Source organism: Dipodomys merriami, unplaced genomic scaffold (assembly GCF_024711535.1).
Source record: "Dipodomys merriami isolate MVZ:Mamm:240054 unplaced genomic scaffold, mDipMer1.0.p SCAF_2, whole genome shotgun sequence".
Classification (NCBI taxonomy): domain Eukaryota; kingdom Metazoa; phylum Chordata; class Mammalia; order Rodentia; family Heteromyidae; genus Dipodomys; species Dipodomys merriami.
In genome coordinates, this window is record NW_027203381.1 from 108,474,840 (window position 1) to 108,496,775 (window position 21,936).

General features: G+C 35.7%; 1 pseudogene; it reads right to left on the reverse strand.

Annotated features, from left to right (window-relative positions):
- Positions 1–7,642: 7,642 nt before the first annotated feature.
- Positions 7,643–8,562, reverse strand: LOC138831740 (RNA-binding protein 4-like; annotated as a pseudogene).
- Positions 8,563–21,936: the final 13,374 nt, after the last annotated feature.

Below are 21,936 nucleotides of genomic sequence, written 5' to 3' on the forward strand. Positions count from 1 at the left end.
ATACAGCTAAAATTGAATATCCTCCTCAAACTTTCACGTTCAAAGAAGGAAGCTTTTCTAGAATATGTGGCATAATGTTTAAAGAAAAGGATGCAGAATGTGCTAGAAATCCCAACTCTAGCCCTTCTTAGCAGTTTGACTCTAAGTAGTCATGGGGATACTATTAGAATAGGGCACCAGAGGAAATTTTTTGCCAGAACTCTATCTATATAAAGTTCTTTATTATTAAAATGTTTTGGCATTGCCAGTGTTTGAACTCAAGACTCGTCTCCCATTTGAGCTATATCTGCAGCTCATTTTCCTGTCAGTTATCAGATAGGTCCTTATGTTTACAACTGAGTTGGAATTTTACTGTGAACAAGACATCTTCCTTTGTAGCTGAGATTATTGTAGCAGAACAATAGCGTTATATAAGTCACTCAGTTTGTTCCAGAATAGCCTCTCACAGGGATCCTCTCAGTCTTTGCCTCCCAGTAGCTGGAATGACAGGCGTCATGTCTCACCACATACACATCTTCTGAATACTTCAGATTCAGCAATGTTGCCCTATTGTTATCCCACTCATGTGCTATTCCATTAGTTACATGGAACTTTGGTCTAATAGTTAATTTACAACAAGACTTTCCTCTGGGATTCAGGGGCCATCAATCAGATGCTGGGACCTTGTCATTAAGATGAATTGCAAAATTTGTAAGCAAAACTAAGATGAATGAAGATATGATGTGCAGGGAAAGAACTCCAGAAATCGCATGAAAACAGCCTGTCCCCAAAGTTACTGTAGCTATACCTGTAACAAAAGGTGTACCTAACCATTAAGGCACCAAAAGGTGTCTTAAATTATATTAAGAAGACACCCAACAGTATGGGACTGAAAACTGAGGAATAGGGTCCATCGCATGAATCTTTTTTTTTTCTAATTTTATTTTATTTTATTTGAGAACATACTGTACAGAGGGGCTACAATTACATGGGCAGGATAATGCATACATTTCTTACCAAGCATTGCAGCCTCCTCCTTTGTTTACCCTTCACCTCCCTTCCCCGCCTTCCCCCTCCCCCCACCCAATTATACCCCCCTCCCCCCCCACACCGACATTGTAAAGCTGGTTTTGACATGACATTTTGTACTTCTCATTGTTGCAACAGGTCCACCTGAATCCTTAAACGACTTGTTTGTCCCCATCTCCTCCACATGTTATACTGACATCAAATATAGTGAAAGCGGGGGTTACACTGTGGGGGAGGGACATACAAAGCAACAAAGAAATAATCTTATAAATGCGTTAGAAACACACATCGCATGAATCTTGATGTGGATAGAGATAGAAAGGGAAAACCGGGTGCAAATAAAGGAAGGGGTGACAGTGTCTGGAAAGAAATGTACCCTTTGTCTGACTTACAGAACTGTAGCCTCTCTGTCCATCACTTTATAATAACAATAAAAAATTAGAAACTTACTTCTCCAGATAAGTGATCAGTACCAGCTTTAAGCTCTAAACGGATGTATAAAAAAAGTCTTTTAATATAATAATATTGTGTGTTTTAGAGATATACAACAACATAGCACCAGGACAAAAAATAAACAACAAAAAATAGCTTTAAAAATTGTAAATTATAAGCCTGACATGAGTGGATCATGCCTGTAATCCTAGCTTCGAAGGAGGCTGAGATCTGAGGATCGTGTTTCAAAGCCAGCCAGGGCAGGAAAGTCCGTGAGACTATATCTCCAATAAACCACCAGAAAACCAGAAGTGGAGCTGTGGCTCAACTGGTAGAGCACTAGCCTTGAGAGCTGAGGGGCAGCACCCAGGTCCAGAGTTCAAGTCAATGACCAAAAAAAAAAAAAGAAAAAGAAAAAGAAAAAGAAAAAGAAAAAGAAAAAAAAAGAATCAAAAGTTCAAGCCAAATAACAAATTCTCCCTTAGGTATAAATAGATTTATAGAAAGTGATATCTCCTATTGTACTAACAGTCTCACTATTAAATATATCCCTCTTTAATTCTAGTAGCAATTTTTGCTCTAAAGTCTGTTTAGCCTTATATCTGAAAAGCTTCCCCTAGATTTTTTTAGTGGTTGCTACTTGCAAACTATATCTGTTTCCATACTGTCCTTTTCAATATTTATTTATATGAATGCAAATCTTAGATCCTATGCAGACTTTATAGTTGTATCTATATTCTTATAATATCTATATTTTGAATGTTTTTCATGTTATTTATTTTCTTTTTATGTTATTATTTACATATTAGGTGTATTTGTTCTTGCACTTACAGTTTATATTCAATTGCTTTCATATTTCATATCTATATTTTGCTCATTTATTTCCTCTTCCTTGTTTTATTTTTTCATGAGGGGGATATTTTGTAGTATGAAATTTTACTTCCTGTATGGACTTTTATTATTATAGTTTTAAGTTAGTGTTTCAGTGATTATGCTAGAGCTCAGTTTGTACATCTAGAATTTTATAAATTACTAACCTATATTAACTTTATTTCAGTGAGCCATAAAAATTTCCCTTAATAATTATGTCTTCTTTACCCTATTTTGTGCTGTATATATTGAACATTTCTGTTATAAACCTAAAGATGTGAATGCTAAATCTGAATACTGAAGATGATGAGAGAAATAACAAGAGAGGAAAGATATGTTTAGATTGATTTTTCGTTTAGCTACACTATCTATTTGTGTTTTCATTTTTCTTTGGCTGTGAGTAACTATCTGTAATCTTTTGCCCACTGGAGTATAACTATGGTCAGTATCCTTATCCATTTATGTATCATAGAAATAACATAATAATATCCCTATTAAAGTATATATAATTTTATTTTAATGTTTATTTTTTGTTATAATTTGTATGTGTCAGCATTGGGCAATAAATAAGAGCCTCGTGGTTTTGCTTGATTTTGTTACTCAAGACTAGCATTCTACCATTGGAGCCATACTTCCTTTTCTAGCTTTTTGCTGGTAAATTGGAGATAAAAATCTGCCAGCCTAGCTTCAAACTTCCATCCTCAACTCTCATCCTCCAGGATTGTAAGTGTGAGCCACAGTCCCTAAGTCTATTTCTCTCTGTCTGTCTCTTTCTAGTGTCTCTCTCTCTGTGTGTCCAGATAGATAAGATAGATAGATAGATAGATAGATAGATAGATAGATAGATAGATAGATAGATAGATAGATAGATAGATAGATAGATGACAGATAGCTAGCTAGCTGGCTAGATAGATAGATAAATATAAAGAAAGAAAGATAGACAGACAGACAGACAGATAGGTAGATCTCCAAAGCCAAGTGCCAGTGGCTCACGCCTGTAATACTAGCTACTCAGGAGGTTGAGATCTGAGGATTATAGTTTAAAGCCAGCCTGGGCAGGAAAGTCTGTGAGACACTTATCTCCAATTAACAACCAGAAAACCGGAAGTGGTGCTGTGCCTCAATCTGTAGAGGACTTGCCTTGAGCTGAAGAGCTGAGGGACAGCGCCTAGGCCCAGTGTTCAAGCCCCACAACCAAAAAAATAAAAAGATAGATAGATAGATAGATAGATAGATAGATAGATAGATAGATAGATAGATAGATAGATAGATAGATAGATAGATAGATAGATAGATAGATAGATAGATAGATAGATAGATAGACAGATAGACAGATAGACAGATAGACAGATAGATAGATAGACAGATAGATAGATAGATAGATAGATAGATAGATAGATAGATAGATAGATAGATAGATCTCCAATACCCTATTCTAAGCTCAAATTAATTTTCTTCCTTCATAGCAACCTAAGTGATTGGATTGTAGGCATATGCCACTATACTGGGCTACAAAGATTTGTCAATGATCTTGTGTTATTTTCACTGCTGGTATCTGGCCCTCAGCTGGAAGTCAATGGACTGATGGCTTGTAGAACTGTTCTGTGCATCCTAGTTTCATTGCTGGGGTCCCTTGCTGTTCTAGTAGTTACCAGTTAGCATTCTTTGATTTTATATCAGAAAAGGCTGTTTCTGAGTAGTTCTACAAGTCAGTCTTATAAGTCCTACTCAATGTTAATCTATTAATTCCCTGGAATATTTTAATTTGAGTAAAGTAGAGGCCTTATAATACACTTTGCGACTAATTTAATTTTGATTTTTATGGCTCTCCCACTGCAATGCAACTGGAATACTTAACATTTCAAATTACGAACTGCAGAATGCGAGAAGGTATGCTTTCCAAGAACTGAATGTTTTGGGTAGGGGTATTGTATATTATTTGGGAAAAAGAAATGGCACAGTATATTAACATATTAGCATATGTCATAACAAAACATTCATTCATACCAAAATGCTCAATGATATCAGAAGCATATCAAAAGGATATCAGGCAGTGCATAGTAAAATGGGAATCATAATCAAGTGGCTTTCATTCGTCCTCCACCTTCTGTCATCACTTGGATTTTGGATTTTGAAGCATGAGCGGTCATAGCCTAGGAATTTGTTCTTACTTTCGTGCCACATCTATTTCCTACACACCTGGGCATCCACACTAATACATTATGATATCAACAATATTAACCCCAATTTCGTAAACACAGTCATTTTGTAATTATGATACATAAGATCTGCTTTTAAAATAGTTAAAGATATACCACGATATAATTCTTTCAGTAAGACCCTCTATGACTTGTTCCAGGTACATAATATCATAGCTTCCTTGACTATGTTTGGCTTGAAAGCTCTGAGCAGGTGGTATGGTGTTAAGGAGACATGTGGCGTTAGTGTGGCATTCCTTTATGCTGAAAAAGAGAAAATGCTTTCAGAATTTCCTGCTGCCAATCTATTTAGTTGGCAACTACAGACTAAGCTGTCACAGTATTTCGAAAGCAGGCATGTTGCCATCCTCACAGATGGTGAGGAGTCTTGACAGCCTAGTGATCATGTATGTACAACGGTTGCGGGTGTCGAAAGCAAGCTGTTCAGTAAAGAAGGTCAAGAAACAGTATGTCCAGAGATCTTCAATGAATATTAGGAGAGACTCTTGTTTATTCATTACGTGGCATACACCCTTGAATAATTACACATAATTAAACACATGTAATAACCAGAGCTTTCTATTCTAATCATAGGCCACACTACACTAGCAAAGCCAGTGCTGTGAATCCAGTTCAGGAGTATTTAATTGTAATAAGATAATTTTATAATTCATACAATGGAGTAAAACATTATTTTTGTAATATGTGTGTATGCAAATGGTATGTTTGTACATGTATATATACACTCTTTATTTTGGTTTTATGTGTATGTGTGTGTTTCTCTTTAAAAAGGAGCCTAATTTAGATAGTTCATTTCCAAAGAGATTTTCAAGGTTATACCAAGTTTGACTGGCTATCTCTTATGCAAATATTTAGTATTTACTAATTTTGTGAAGGAGCTACAATCTTGCAATGTAGTCAATGCTTTATTCTCCTGTGAAGTTTTCCTATTCAAGTCGGCTAACTTTAAACTATATCAGCCTACACTATCACTTCAATTTCTTCCTTAGAAATATGCCAATAATATATTATTGAAGTTTATTTTGTTTCCAAATCAATAGCTAAGATTTAAGAAAGAAGCTAAAAATATTTTCTGTTTTTCTGCTACTCAAGATTTTACTATAAAAATATTTTTAATGAAGGAAAAGTGGATGCCCAAAATTAGTTGTTGTGTCTCAGAATACTCTTAAATGTGGCACTGTGGCCTACTGAATTCTTTGAAATAAAGGACACTGAAAGGCCTCAGAAACAGCAACTTCTTTCTGAGTATCTCCAACTCTTCTTTCCCCTTTCTCTATTCCTTTCCTAAACCAAGTCACAACACTTAGAATTCCATTCCCCAAGGCAAGTGGTAAAAGCTAGAGAGAACACATTGTGCCCTATCTTCCCTAAAAGTAGGCCATGAGATTGTCATTCTGGAAAGGTTCTGTCACCCATCCAGAGAGTCTCCCCCCCAAAGAAAAATCTGAACGTAGTTACTCAAAGTGCTCATTCTCCCAATAGATTGCAAGTTAATCATGTTTTTGTGCAATCATATGTCTACACACCTGTTTTATATGAAACATAAGTGAAAATAAATGGTTTTCCCTAGGCTTTTATGTCTTCTTCTTTGAAATCTCCAATATGAAATAAATCTGTTATCTTCTCTTGTGCTGCAATCATTCCCTGTGCCTTAAAGATGCATGGTAGGTAAATGTTTTGCCACTGAGCAAATTTATTTAATAATCTTTGATTAAATAAGTTTATTATTGTATACTTTTCTCTGATTAATTTCTCTTCTCATCTAGGAATGTTTGCAGTGGACCTTGAAATGGCTGAGGAGAATATAGTGGAATATTTGGCTATATATTATTTTATGGACAACATTTATTGAAATTCAGAAAAAAGAGTAAGTAGGTACTCTAGGAAAGTAGCCTAGAGAAGATGGAATTTGGACATGAAAATTCCTGAAGGCTTTCAATCAGTAGAAGGTAAAGGAGATATTTTCCAACAAAGATAACTTAAGATAGATATGATAGGAGGGTAAAAGTATAACAAACACAAAATTAGGAAAATATGTTTACTTCAAATGACCTTACACTCTTATAATTTATTTGGGAATGACCAAAATTTCACCAGTCTACTTATATTGCATAGATTCTCAATAATCATAAATATATATGTACAATTAATTGACCGGAATTGTATATACAAAAGTAGACTAAATTGGGTTGGGAATGTGGCTTAGTAGTGGAGTGCTTGCCTAGCATGAATAAAGCCCTGGGTTCAATTCCTCAGTACCACATAAACAGAAAAAGCTGGAAGAAAAAGCAAGAAGTAGAAGGCTACCCTTGAGTCAAAGAAGTTCAGGGACAGTGCCCAGGCCCTGAGTTCAAGCCCTTGGCTTATATACAAAAAAAAAAAAAAAGGAAAGAAAAGAAAGGAAGAAAGAGAGAGAGACAGACAGAGAGACAGAGACAGAGACAGAGACAGAGACAGAGAGAGAGGAAGGAAGGAAGGAAAAAAGGAAGAAAAGGAAGGAAGGAAGGATGAAAGGACAGATATGCTAAGTTCCACAATATTTGAAAATAATCATTTAAACATAACTTTTATTTGACACAGTAGGTATGCTAATTATTTCATATGCATCATAAACACATACAGCAATTCTGTAAAACTATTATATTCCCAGTTTAATAGCCACACTAGACATCTTTTCCTTTTTTTTAAATTGAAAAATATTTATTTCATCAGAGAGAAAAGGAGTGACCCAGCTCTACTGGTCTAGCCTTTGGGCCAAAAAGAAATGCTGGAGCAGTGACTTTCACGCAGGGTCATTCCCAAACCCAGTACCCACAGGTGTCCAGAGGCAGGGAGGAGACAGCACAGCCCCCACCGGTTCGGCATACAACAAGGTCTGCTGGGAGAACACAACATGGATGGAAGCTACAGGTACTGAAAGACAGAAAGCACAGGAAAATGGGCAGGAGAGAAGAAAAAGATGATCTGCACTTAGCAAGGTAAATGAAGGTCCGCGGTTCCTGAGGGACAGAGCCAGAGCCCAGAACGTCCCCGAGTTGGGGTACCACGAAGGGTGTGTTCTCAATCACCACTGCAGCTGGGAATTTCAGCCCACACACATCCTGCCTCCAGCTTTAAAAGGCTGAGTACCGGGCCTAATCTGCAAATTGCCCTCGCTTATACTGGGCCATGTTGCGCAGGGAATTCCGCGCGGCTGCGGAAGCTTGGGACAACTGGCTGTCATGCCTATAACTGGAGCCCTCTCCAACAGAAGGGACTGGTGCTGAAGCGCGACGCAGGGCATGAAGTGGAAGTTGCATTAACAGCAGCAGCTGAACCTCTGAAGTCGGCAATAGAGGTCTATCGTAAGGATTGAGAGAAGTGGAGGAGAGGTGACTGGCCATGGCTGTGGGACAGGGTCTGCTCTGTGTAATTACACGCAGAGGCAGCTGCAGCGTTGCTGTAATACAATGAATCCCCATAGCTCACGGTGGGAGGCCTACGCACCACTCCCTATCGCTCATTATATTGCTCGGTCAAGTCTGCCAGGCGGCCCAAACGATCTAGGGGACCCTCTTGGGACCCATGCCCCTCTTTCCCACACCAATAGCAGCCGCTCTGGTCTCCCATCCTGGACGCAGTCCTAAGCCGGCTGGTGGACAACTGCACATGCATTCGTTTGCCTTGAAACTCTGTATTATCAAGGCTTCTGATGGCCTCCACTGCATCCTCAGCCCGCTCCATGGGGACAAAAGCGTCATCTTTCACGATGTCACATTCGACGACTGGACATTACTCCTCAAACTTGGCCCGAAGCTCCTTGTTGGTACAAGTTACCCATGTGTAACTTGGCTGAAGCTTTGCTCTTGTTCTTGCTGGCTTCCACATTGATGTTCACCCCATGAAGCTTGTAGTGGTGCAGGTTTCGGATGGCATCCTAGGCCGCTGTTCTGGATGATGTCACATTCCAGCACCTTCCAGTACTGCTCCAAGAGTGAGCGGATCTCCTGCTCTAGAGCCTCGCGGGCGGGTTTCCAATAAACAATGTGACCATCTCGACATAGCCACATGGAAATCCGCAAGGCCTGCTCCACGGCGCGGGCCGCTCTGACAAACGCTCGACATCTTTTCTTAAACTACTGGGACAGATGTTTCTTAAAATGAGAGGATGGGCTCTGGTTCAGTGTTAATTACCATTATTTAAAATATGTGTTCTTATCTATTACATGAGGCTGCAGGGGCGGGAGGTGGGGAGAGGGAAAGAAGAACGGGGAGCTAAGCGAAACTATTTTAAAGTAATATAGTCAAGTGTAAAATAAAGCATAAATGTACCTGTATTTTAATAGAACCCTATTTCTACTTTTGTATCTCTTCCCCACATTGACTTTTGTATTTTTAATGTGAAGGTCTTTATTCCAACTCCTATAACATTCTATAATCTTTGAAATATATCTGAAGTTGATTTTGTGAGAACCTTGTAATGAGCTAGGGAGACTGGGTCTAGCCAGTACCATCTTGACCACATAGTGGATACGAAATTAGGTTTAACTGGCACCATTTTGTCTTCATGGTGAAAGAAGGGTAGGTCCCACCTCTCAGGCGATGGATGGGCATGCCTGAATTCCTAGAGGCAAGGGCGAGTACTTGGACAATAGGTTACTGAACCTATCAATCTTGGGTCAGGAACTCTCAGGCTCCCAGTGATCCTGCCCTCTGACCTGACCTGATTTAGGCCAGACCAGCTCAGGCACCATTATGCCATGTCCCATGTGTTGCTTCTCTTGTGTCTCCTGGCTCCCCTCCAGTCAACATGGCGTCATCCTTCAGCTCTCCATTGGGGTTGCTCTGGTTGGTTAGAATTGTTTTTCTGCTCTTTCTTTCCTCTCCTGCTCTCATGGCTGTTTTCTAACATAACAATGTTAAGTGTTTTCCCAAGGCTGCAGGTCTTTGTGATATTGGTCGGCCTGAAGACTTCAGCTTTCTAATAACGATTCCCAATCCGATCTCTCAAAATGTGGCTTCTCTGTTTCTCATGATTGAGTTACCTAAGAACAGTATTAGGATTTTATATACCAGTGTTCTGATTTCAGCTTTAGACTGAATGAGAGCTTACAAATTACATCATGTTGTGCTTAACCTAATTTTTTCTTGACGGTTAAAATATTCTACCCATCACATTTTGGAATGGATCGACTTGTGCGTGTGTGTGTCACACACTGTCCAAAGAAAGAGTGTGTCAATGTTTTTCAAACTGGTAGAAAATATTATTGAATATGAAACAAATATTTTTCTTGAAGCCAGGCTCTGCTTTCCAGAGAAGTCATATTGTTGCCAGTCTTTTCCATTTTCAACTTGAAAGAGAACATTTCCTCTCTATGTAGACTCATAGGATATCATTTCTGATTGCTGAGAAATTTTTGTCCAAGTTTTATCAAGATTTGCATCTGTATAGCTAATCCTTCTAAAACTGCTATAATTTCTAAATACCAGGATTATAGTCATGGTAACAGTAACCAGGTGAATGAGTGATACATATACTTAGGAATCTACAGAGTAAAATTTTCTAATATTATATTATTTAACAATAAAAATTGAGATGACCATATTATTGTACAATATATAAAGTAATCTTCAAAATAACCAAATCCAAAACACAGCAAGGAATCATTAAAATTCTTCATTACATAATGTGTATATTTCATGACATTGAGCAAGACTAGAAGGAAAGCAGAATAATGAGTTTGTACTTTGTAAATTTCAATTTTAAACATATTTGGAGAAAGCATCCTTTTCTTAACTTGAAATCAATAATCTTCTTATTTCCTATCATATTGTTTAAAATTTCTACCTGATATTATATTATTTTCTCTATTCTGCTATCTCCTTTCTTAATAGATTTAAAACTTTCTTTTTCTCTTTTAGATTTAAACCTTCCTATAAGCTTCTTGTCATTTTCCCACCTAGAATCCAACTATCTCAAGAGCCTTGGAACCATTCATCACATTGAAAGCAGCCCTCAGTGAAGACAGTGTTTGCAGGAGAGTGCAAAGGAGAGTCAAACTTCTTTCTCACAACCCATAGCCTAATACATCCTGCTTCAAAGCCAGTAAAAGCTTATTTTCCTTTTTCTTTAAAAAATAATCTGTCTGAAATTGTCAAATGAATTTTTAAATCAATTTCTTATGTACAGAAGCTTCAAAATATGGACATATTATGAAGTGGCTACTTTGAACATTACTGAAAGTGAAAGCACTTCATATCTACTTTCTTGCCCATTTCAAATGTACCAAGTATTATTAACAATCATCATCAATTGTACAAACTCCATGAACTGAATCCTCTTCTCTAACTGACATTTACATCTTTATGCCAAATATTGCTAAATGTTTTTTAAAATGTGGTCGACTTTCTAATATTTTATTTGATAGCTAATTTTAGAGTATTTTTATGGACTTGGAATCATTTATTTTACTGTTTTTCAAGTTATCATCGAAACACAAATGAGAATGTCTGGAAGCAAATGTTAACTACATACACAGAGATAACAAAATCTAGGACGAATATTAAATATGAATTTAAACAGGCTGGCTTAAGGGTATGATTTTTGCTTTTGGGGCTAGAAGTCCTCAGTGCTAATCTTGAATGACCCATATGTTCCATTTGACTCTTGCCTTAATTTCACTATTCAGAAGCTGAACTCTGGTGATTGTAGTTCTAAGCCAGTCAGATACCTTTGAAATAGTCTTATCTCCAATTAACCAACAAAATGACAGGAGTGGAGGCATAGCTCAAGTGATAGAGGATAAGCCTTAAAAATGAAAATAAAAAAGGAAAAAGATGAGTTCTGAGTTCACACTTTAGTATTGATACACTCATATACACAAAACAACAACAAAATATAGGCACCCAACAATTTGTGATTATTCTTCCCACTGAATTTGTATTTGTTCTGTCACCGATACTTCAAAACTGTCTATTCAGCTCCAAACATATATACTATTTTCCAGTTGATGTCCATGGACTTTTCTACAAATTTGGCTATTTTGATCTTCTTGGTGAGAGTCCAGAGGAAAAATTGGTAATCAAGTTAGACATACACACAACATAGCAGCAAAATTCTTCCCAATTAAGGAAATAATAAGAGTAAACATTTCACAACAAAAGATATATTTTGAGTATTCAGGTATAGGAAGGTTGAAGGGAACCAAATGTGTTCATTAAAAATAGGTGTGCCATGATATACTGTTGTAACATTCTAAAAGATAAATGACACACAGAAGACTTTTAAATACAGACAAAGGAGAAATTGTCATATAAAGGATATGCCTTATGCCTGGCACTATTGTTTATAACATAATACATTTAGTATATTGCTGGGAAGAAACAATTCAGTATGCTGCTAAGAACAAACAAACAAAAATACTGAATCCAGCAAAAGTCTTTCAGACATGAAAAGAGATAAAGACTTTTCCAACAAGAGCTAGGAGAATTCATCACCACGTGAACACTCCTACAAGAAATGCTAGTGACAAGTTTTTGAAAGAAGGAAGCTAAGTAGAATAAATACATGACTGAATAAATGAAAAGGCACTGATAAAATAAAAAATGAGCATTCAAACGCAGAAAATTCCAATATGGTAACTACATACTGTAATACACATCTCTACATAATCCTCTGCATAAAGAATAAAAGACTAAACTACTGAAAAGCTGTGAAAATATAAAAATTTATTGAAGACATATACAAAATAAAAATAGAAATTATATTATATATAATATATATTATATATTATATAGCTACAGAAAAAGAGCATGTTCTTAATTGTGGAAAATTTATAGAGCAGGAATGAAAAGGGAGTGTTAGATGATGGAAAGAGATAAATTAATACAAGTGTGACATTCAGAGATGCTTACAGCTGGTATTTCTTTAAATAAAACAGAGAAAAGTAGGAATCAGAGGGAAAAATGCATGCTTATGAATAATTATACACCTTTATAGTATTTAAGTAGTCTCAAAAAGCCTTCTTCAATGTATTCATTATTCAATATGGCTTTGTAACAATAATCATTTAATAAAGCAAAACCTGCAAAGTGCCATTTCAATTATCCGTAAATTACTTGATCACAAAAGGCTCTTGAGGTGTACATTTTTAGAGGAATCAGATTTTGGTTGGGGTAACTAAGGATTTGTTCATTATTTGAGATTCTCTAATATTCATTTAAAACTGCATGTATAAGTATCTTTACTTCATGAAATAAGCTTACTCTTTTTGTTGAAAAAGTATGTTTTTATTTAAATAACTCTGGTTGTTCAATCATATTAATCAAGTAACAAATTCTTCCATTTATTTGAAAGATATTTTGTGGAAACTTTAAGACCTTATTTTAACTATTTAAAAAAAATTCCAGCTTACTATGTGTTATATTTTTGAGAGAAAGTTTCACTTTGTAGCTTTCGATATTTATAGATTAAATTATTAGATTATTAATTTATAGATTATTTATAGATTAAATTATTAGATTATTGGATATTTGTAGATTAAATTATTAGATTGATAATATTAAGCCAGACGTGAATCAATGATATGAGGACATTTTATATAAATGAAGTATACACACTCATTAAATAACAACAAAAACAACAAAACAAATACAACTAGTTTTGAGACTTAGTCTCAAAAATTAGAATTACTTTGTTTTACCAAAATGGTGGTGCAAATGTGTAATCTCAGCTACTTGGGAAGCTAATACGCAATTCTAACTTTGAGGAAAGCCTGGGAAAATTTACTGAGAACAGACACAAAATAATTATTTTAAATTGCCTTGGAAGATAGCTCAGTAGTCAAGTACTTGCAAAGAGACTAAGTTCAATCATCAATACTGAGAAAAATTAAGATCTAATTACATTTTAAATAGGTACAAAGACATATTTATCTTAATTCAATATCCATAGTTAAACATATTAATGGATAGGAAAATTGTGGGATTTTTTTTACTGGTTACAAAACTATTCTTAAATTGTCAAATCATTAAATGTCAAATTTCTTGATTAATATTTAGGATTTATGCAGAAAACATTTATGGCCTTTTATGTAGTTAAATTATATGTTCAGAATCAATTGACTTATGAGATAATCAACACAATTTACACCATACAAATAAAATACATGATTAAGCATCATAATTTCACCATCTTAGAAATTTTATATCCATTATTTTATGGTGTAATCTGTGACAAGGGAGCATTCAACTTCAGTGACTAAAATACAGCAGTGGTCATGAATAAGATGTTTATCAGAAAAACTTCCATTCACTTGTTCCCAGGGGAGAGTTCATTCCTTGCTCATTTTGCTTTAATTTACACATAGATGAATTAATCCATCTGCTGCACACTTCATTAAAAGATTTAAGAAGCCTCATAGATAGCTCAAGCCAGATTAATCAATCAGAAATAGACATGTCTTCATCTATGTCCAAAGTTTTGTGGTGGTCAAGTGTTTTTTTTCTGGGATGAATGTTGGCAAATATTATAGTTTCATGTACTTAATTTTACTGTGCTCAGAAGATAATCGTCTGGAAGTGAGTTTGATTTGCTGTTTTCTGCTAGCTTTCAGTTTATATTGTTACATATGAAAGATGTGTTTTGGCTTGATATAACATGTCATTGCTCTGAGGAAAGGCAGTGGTGATACAGTATGCTTTAACAAGATATCCTGGAAGCAAAAGTGTATTTGATATGTAAGGGAAATAATAGCATATTTTGCTGATATGAATTGTAAATTTCAAGGCTGCACTTACATACACCCTTCTGACTAAAATTCCTACTTTAATAACTCTTGAATTACTATGAGCTACAATGTTTTATAGTTTTGACATTCACTTTTGTTCTCTTTAATTACTATTTTAGAAAAACAAGCATCATTTGCCTTTTGCTTTTCTATCCAATCTCTGTCTTAGTATAAACTGGAAGAAAACTATACAGATTGATTTAATTTTTATTGTGGAGTTCTTTTAAAAATACATGCTTAAACATATGAAATTCAAATTAACACATTTACATGAAATTGGAATCCAGATGAAGTTTTACTCTCAAAGAAAAATATGCTTCAACTTATATCATGATAGATTAGTTTATGCAGTCTTAGGGCTCCATGACAAATAAATCTTACAATACATGTACATTTGTTTTTTATTTTTTTTGACAAAATGCTTTAGAGTGTTTTGGGTGTGCTTCTTGCAGCTGTCAATAATTTATTTTGTATTGCTGAATAGTACTTATTGTAAGAATACTATTCAGTTTGTTTATCCATTTCATCCTCTCAATGAACATCTCTGCTTTTTCCTCATTTGAAGGTGTAATAATTCTGGGAGAGACACTTTGTGGATAAGGCTATTGCAAACATCCCTGCATCAGTTATTGGTTGGGATTGAATTTTTCTTTGTCCTGAGAAAGTTCTTACACATAGAATTGTTGTTAGCAAATCAATAAATTGGCAATTGTCCCGAATTGTATAATTGTTTTCTGCTTTCATTGTCTGTGTATGATCATTCCTGATGCTCTTTATCCTTAATGGATTGGATCTAGTCAGACACTAAGTTTAGCTTTTCTAGTATGTATAAAGTCTATTTATTTGGCTTATTCCTAATTAATTTTAGAGTAATCTTAATTTTAACCCTAAATTTTAGGAACTGAGAAAGACAGAAATTCAACATCAGGACTATCTGCATAGAACCTCCCTAACAGCAAGATGAGATGCATTGAATGCAAGTCAGGGCTCAAGGTTCAAAGATGTTCCATGTTCTAACTGATATTTAGTATGCTTACTTAGAGTTTCTCCAGTTACTATTTTCTTTATATCTGTTTAGGATGAATTTAAGAGGCACTATTTTATTGGATTGTTCTTGTTATTGTTATTGCTGCTGCTGTTGTTGTAGTTTTGATGTTCTGTTTTAAATTTTCACAATACTGCAGTTTGAACTCAGGGCTTTGTGATGCTAGGCAGGGTTTCAATTTCTTTCTTTTTTTTGGGGGGGGGTCCATTCGTGGGGCCTGAACTCTGGGACTGAGCGCTGTCCCTCAGCTTTTCAGCTCAAGGCTAGCACTCTACCACTTGAGACAGCGCCACTTCCGGTTTTTTTCTTTTTGCTTATGTGGTGCTGAGGAATCGAACGCAGGGCCTCAGGCATGCAAGGCAAGCGGTCTACCACTGAGCCACCTTCCCAGCCCCAGGGTTTCAATTTCTTGAGCCACACCTCCACACTTTTATGCTCTGGTTATTTGTAAGATAGCATCTCACTTTTTAGGCCATTCTGGACAGTGATCCTCTATTTTCTCTTATCACTGTAGTTAGGATGAGAGTTGCATGCCTTTATCCTCAGCCCTTTTTGCTGAGATGGTGTCATGAAGACAATGTTGTCTGTCTAGGAGCTGATTATCACCTCCTAAATAGCTAGAATAATAGATATAAGTAACCAATGTCTGGTTTCAGTTGATTTTGACATGTAATGATAATTAGTTCCAGGATTACTTCCTTGGAGGGAAGGTGGGACAAATTATTTGCACAGCCATTTCAGAAATGTTATCCCCTCAGCTCATGTGTAGAGAATATTTTACTTAGATAAAAAGTTCTAGCTAATACGTTGCGGTTTCTTCTTTTGTTTTTAAATTTCTTTGTTTCTGTCACTTTAAAAATATGTTGTACTGTAGATCTCAAATTCAAATTTTTTCTATTCATATGTATTTCCTGAATATCTTTAAAATATTCACCATTAGTTTCAAAATTTTAAATATGATGGAAGTACTGAGTATATGAACATGTGTATATTATAGTATTATCCATTATTACATAGGGATACTCAGATACACACATAAATGAATATGCACATACACACATATATAATACACACATTTATGTGTGCATAAACTGATCACATGCATATGAACACATGTGTGTCAACACACACAAATTTTGCATGCACATATCTATGTATACATATACACATGTGCACATGTATATGTGTGTGTATATATATATATATATATACATATATATAATCTTTCTTTTTTATAGTGTTTGTGCCTGCTTTGCCCTCAAACTTTAGTCTGTTTTCTGAGTAGGTAGATATCCAGCAGTAGGCCACCTCAACAGGCCCTGGAATTCTTGTTAAAGTAATAGAAAGTAATAAAAGTATTAAGATTGCAATTCGCATTAATCCTCAGGGGAAAAAAATCCTCTATTTGTGACTAAAATGGGCTATACATATTTAATTATGTCATTCACCAGAATATTTCACACTTCTATTTATCTTGTAGGTGAGCCACTATGACTTATTTTCTGTAGCTTTTATTTGTTTGCCCACAGTTGCAGAGATGATTGAGTGCAAGCTGAGGGTATCATTGGACCAAAATAAAGATGTCCGCAAAGCTATACTTGCTCCATCATACCTTAGAAAAAATTTGCTATCTGCCTCTTCTAATTTCGAGACAGTACTAGCATATTTCACTGATAGTCACATACCTCTACTGCCTGTCCCTATGACACATTGCAATCTCCTCTTTTGTCTATGCAAAATCTTCTCTATCTTCCTTATCTTGGGATTATGTGATAACAAAATCTGTTGCACTGCCTCAGAACACCTTGACTCTGGGTACTGTCATTCTTACTTAAGCATCTGTCAGGACTTAATTTCACCTCTGTGGCCAGGCAAGATTTCTCATATATGACTTATGCTAATTCTGGCTAGAATTTATTAAACACAATATTTCTCCAGGTATACAATTTTATGGTTTGACTCTGTAATGTCTCCTAAAATGCATGTGTTAAAAGCATGGTTTACAACTAATAGCTGATTGGGCAATGGTGAGGCTCTTGTTGAAAAAAAGTAGGTGAATCCCTTTGGAGGTATCATGTGTCCCTGGCTTCCTCTCCTTCTTCCCTCTTTCTCTCTTATAGAGTCAAATGACTCCATGCCCTGAAATCTCTGAAGCCAAAAGCCAGCATAAATTGTTCCTATTTAACATGATTTTGTTTTAGTGTTTTGTCATAATGATGGGAAATTGACTGGTCCAGGCCTTCACGTTCATTAGCACAGATAAATTATCTTCCCTTACAATGATCATATTCGGCTGATGAACTAGAGAATAAACAAGCTAGACAAATGAAATCCAAGCAGAGTACTCGCTTTTGCCCAGTTTAATTCAATCAATTTTAAACAAATTAATTAGATGCCCAAATAACATTTTTAGCCTTCTTGTCAAAGAACACATTAACCTAACAATTCAAGAAAACATAACAACCAATTTTAATGAATGTTCTTACTTGGCTTGGAATGAGAAAAGGCATCACTATTCTGAGGGTACCTTCCATATAGAAAGGAGGTTTAAAACATGGTAGAAAGCTTTTAAACCACTAGTCAATTGTACTGATAGACTTGATATCTAATATGAGGAGTAGCAGCATGTAAAATGTTCACATAAGGTTACTATGGCAACCAGGATTACAAAGTCTAAGTACCATGTCTACTGCAAAACTCCACAAAACTCAGATTTTAATTAAAAGCCTCACAAGGTGTCACAACTTTTGGAATTTCTTTTTGAAAAACTTCCTTCATATCTCACTGAATACATATATTAAAATCATGCCAAATCCTGAGTTGAAAGCAAGGATAGTAAGGATACACTCTAGGAAAGAGCCCAAACACAGCAGAAAATTTAAGGAAAAAAAAAACACTAAAAATAATGTGCTACCAAACAATAAATTGGTTTTCTATAGATGGACTTCTTGGTTGTATTTTTCTACAGTGCTATAATTTGAATTCAGAGTCTTATAGTTACCAGATAGGCATTTAATCACTTGAGCCACACCTCTAATATTTTTAAGTTATTTATTATTTATTTATTTAGTGCCTGTACTGAGGCTTGAACTCAGAATCTGGGCATTGTCCTTTACTGTTTCACTCAAAGCCATGATCTATCACTTGAGCTATAGCTTGACATAACTTTTTGGGGATATGTGTCTCATTGACTTCCTGGGTAGGCTTTGAACTATGAGCCTTAGTTTCCCATCCCCTGGGAACTAAGTAATCCTGAGTAGCTAGGATTACAGGTCAGGGGTGACATTGTCAGGCTTAGTTCCCTATGTTGGAGTTAGGGTTTCACATTTATATGCGGGTCAGTTTGGATCTCAAACATCTGGGATGACAGGTATGCACCTATAATAAGCAAGGGTATCAGGTTAATTTGTTTAAAGAATTGCATCATGCTGGATATCTAGAGATAGCTTTCCATCTAGACTTAAGAAACAAAAATTGCTTTGGAAGAAAAGAAAGATCTATTCTCCCACATTTCAAACTCAAAAGACAATGTAATCGGTAATTACTCCTAAGTAAATGCTAGTGTGATATGATTTTTTTTAAAGTCAGCTTGAGAATAAACATAAGTAGGAGCTGGGTGCCAGTGGCTCACTCTTAGCTACTTAGGAGGCTGGGATCTGAGGGACACAGTCCAAAGCGGAAAAGTCCCCAATGAGACTCTTATATCCAAAAAACCACTCAAAAACCAGAAATGGCTCTGTGGCTCAAGAGGTAGAGGTCTAGCCTTGAACACAAAGAGGCTCAGGGACAGTGCCAAGTCCCTGAATTCAAGCCCCAAGACAGACAAAAAAAAAAAAAAAGACAAGTAAGAGAGAGTAAGGCAAGTTCAAACCCAACTATCTCAAACAAAGCTTGCCTTTTGCCTATACAGATCTCAGATCTGTAGGCTAATGATGTTTAAAACTTGGGTGATTGTTTATTTGCAATGAGAAGACTTTGATCTATATTTAGCATGTCATATATATTTACATAATTAAATTAATAGTTACATACTTAAATGAATAGGTTACATTAGCAGCATTTTGCATATAAATTGAAAAGTAATTGTTTCATAATGTGCCATATTAATATTCATGTATATGTGTATGTATATATACATATATATATACATATACATATACATATATATATATAAATGCTTTACTATATGCATGTATTTTGAGATAGATTGGAGTGATTCACCTATCTTGAGGCACTCAAAACAGGAGTTAAGTACTGTTAAGCATCACTAAGTACTATTAAATGCTAATGATAGGACTCTATTATAGGTCAACCTTTCAAAGTTTACATTTCCTATAATAAGCAATGGTATTAGCTAACAGGGTGATTTGGTTCTCTGTTAGACCCCCCCTTCCTGATGCTTTGGCTTCTTTAAATGAAGTATTTGTAGCCAGGTACCAGCAAGATGGCTTTCAGGGAAAGCACTGGTTTGAATACTCCAACAATGATTAAAGGAGCTACACAACTATTTCAACTGTTTGCTGATGAAGTACAAATCTTACTCTGAAGACATGGTGACAACCAAGAGCTTGCTTCAGACATTTTAATATCACATGCTTCAGCAAACTGTAGGTTAACCCTGTAGCCATTTTTAAGCAAGCTAAACACCATAATGTTAAAATTATATTGTATAAAGATAAAAAATAATTTCAGTGTAGAAAATGCAATCTACAGTTACTGTTTATTATCTGTATTTTTGCTGCCCAAACCTCGCTTAGCTCACATCATATAACTACTTGTCCCTGATGCTAATCAAGTAGCTACAGAATTTGTTTTCCTGCATGAGTTTTGCTCTTTCTTGGCTTCCTTCCTATCTCTCTATGTCCACATTCTTTTATTTTATTATGTGTGTGTATGTGTGTATTTGTATGTGTGTGAGTCGGTGTGAATGTGTGTGTGTGTGTGTATGTGTTCTAGTTCTGGGACATGAACTCAGAGCCTTGGTACTGTCCTTTAGCTTGGCTATTTTTACTCATAAATAGTACCCTACACTTAAGACAAAGATCTATTTCTGGCTTTATGATAGCTAATAAGAGGAGTCTCATAGTCTTTCCTGTCTGGGCTGGCATCAAAGCATGATCCTCACATGTCAGCCTACTGAGTATCTAAGATTATAGGCATGAGTCAAAATCACCTGCCTCTTTAAAAAAATGGGAAATTTATTCTATGCCAGTTTATCTACAAAGTACATAACTTTATTTATTTACTTTTTAATTTTACAGATGCTTACATGGGAGAGGTAGGACAGACACTCTGGACCAAGAGTTTTGACTGTGTGAGAACGGTAAAGATCTAAGGTTCTCTAGGAGAAGGACGAATTGCATTTGATGTGGGATATCCTACCCTGACTTAGGAGTTCAAGGATTTTTCCAGTTGATGGCAGTGTTCAGATAGGTTTCAGATACTGTAGGAGGTGTGGCATGATTGGAGAAAGTGTATTTCCAGAAGTCTTCCTTTAAATTTTATACCAGGCCATTGGTTATTCCATCTATCTGTGCTTCCTGTCTACCATGAGATTCAGAAGGTCCTCTGCCACTCACAATCTCACCATGAAATTCTTCCCACCACGGTCTGAACTGTCTGACACTAAGAGCCAAAAATAAACCTTTCTTCCCTTAACTTGGTTTCTAAGAAACTTAGATCACAGCAATAAAAAGTTTGACAATGTATCTACTAACAGCATCAATGGAAACAAACAAAAAACCAAACCCTATTAGTTCTACTAATAAATGTAAGTCCAGATAACTGATTTAAAACATAGTATCACATGATTTTTATGAAGCATCTTGTATTTGAAAGGATTGATATTTTATAAAATTGATTCTCTATACAAGTACAAATTATTAAAACAGGTTGTTTGTATATTGTCAGCTTTAGGGTTTCACAAAGATAACATTTTCTCAGCTAGAAGAGACCTTTTTCCTAGAGACATTAAATAAACCCATAATTATACTTTTGTTCTTTTCCCATGGCTACGTAAATCCTTCCAAAATCCTCTTGATGCTCTTTCAGTGCTCTAGTCTCTGTGGGATGCTAAGATCCTAATTTCAGCCTAAACTGGAGCAAGAGTACAAGAAATCCTGTCATGAAATCAGAATAAAGGTAGATTTCCACTCATGAAGTTCAGTGAGAAGGGAAAAAGACATATTTGCAAACGAAGTCCATTCAATATTGTGCTGGACTCGCTTAATCCAAGTCCTATCTCACTTCTATCCTAATAGATTGTCTTTAAATAGGGCCACTGACATTCAATAAAAAAATGACTTTTGATATGAGAAAAGCCATTGACAGCAAGTCAACAAATGTTCTATAATCATTTTTTTTTAATTTATCCATTGTGAGGCTTGAACTCAGAGCCAGAGTGCTGTCCCTGAGCTTTTGTGCTCAAGTCTAATGCTCTCAGACCCCACAGCCCCACTTCCATTTTTCTGGTAGCAATCTCATGGACTTCCCTCCCTGGGCTGGCTTTGAACTGCAAGTCTCAAATTTCAAACACCTGAGTATCTAGGATTACAGGAGTAAGCCACCAGCACCTAGCAAGTTTTTTATAATCTTA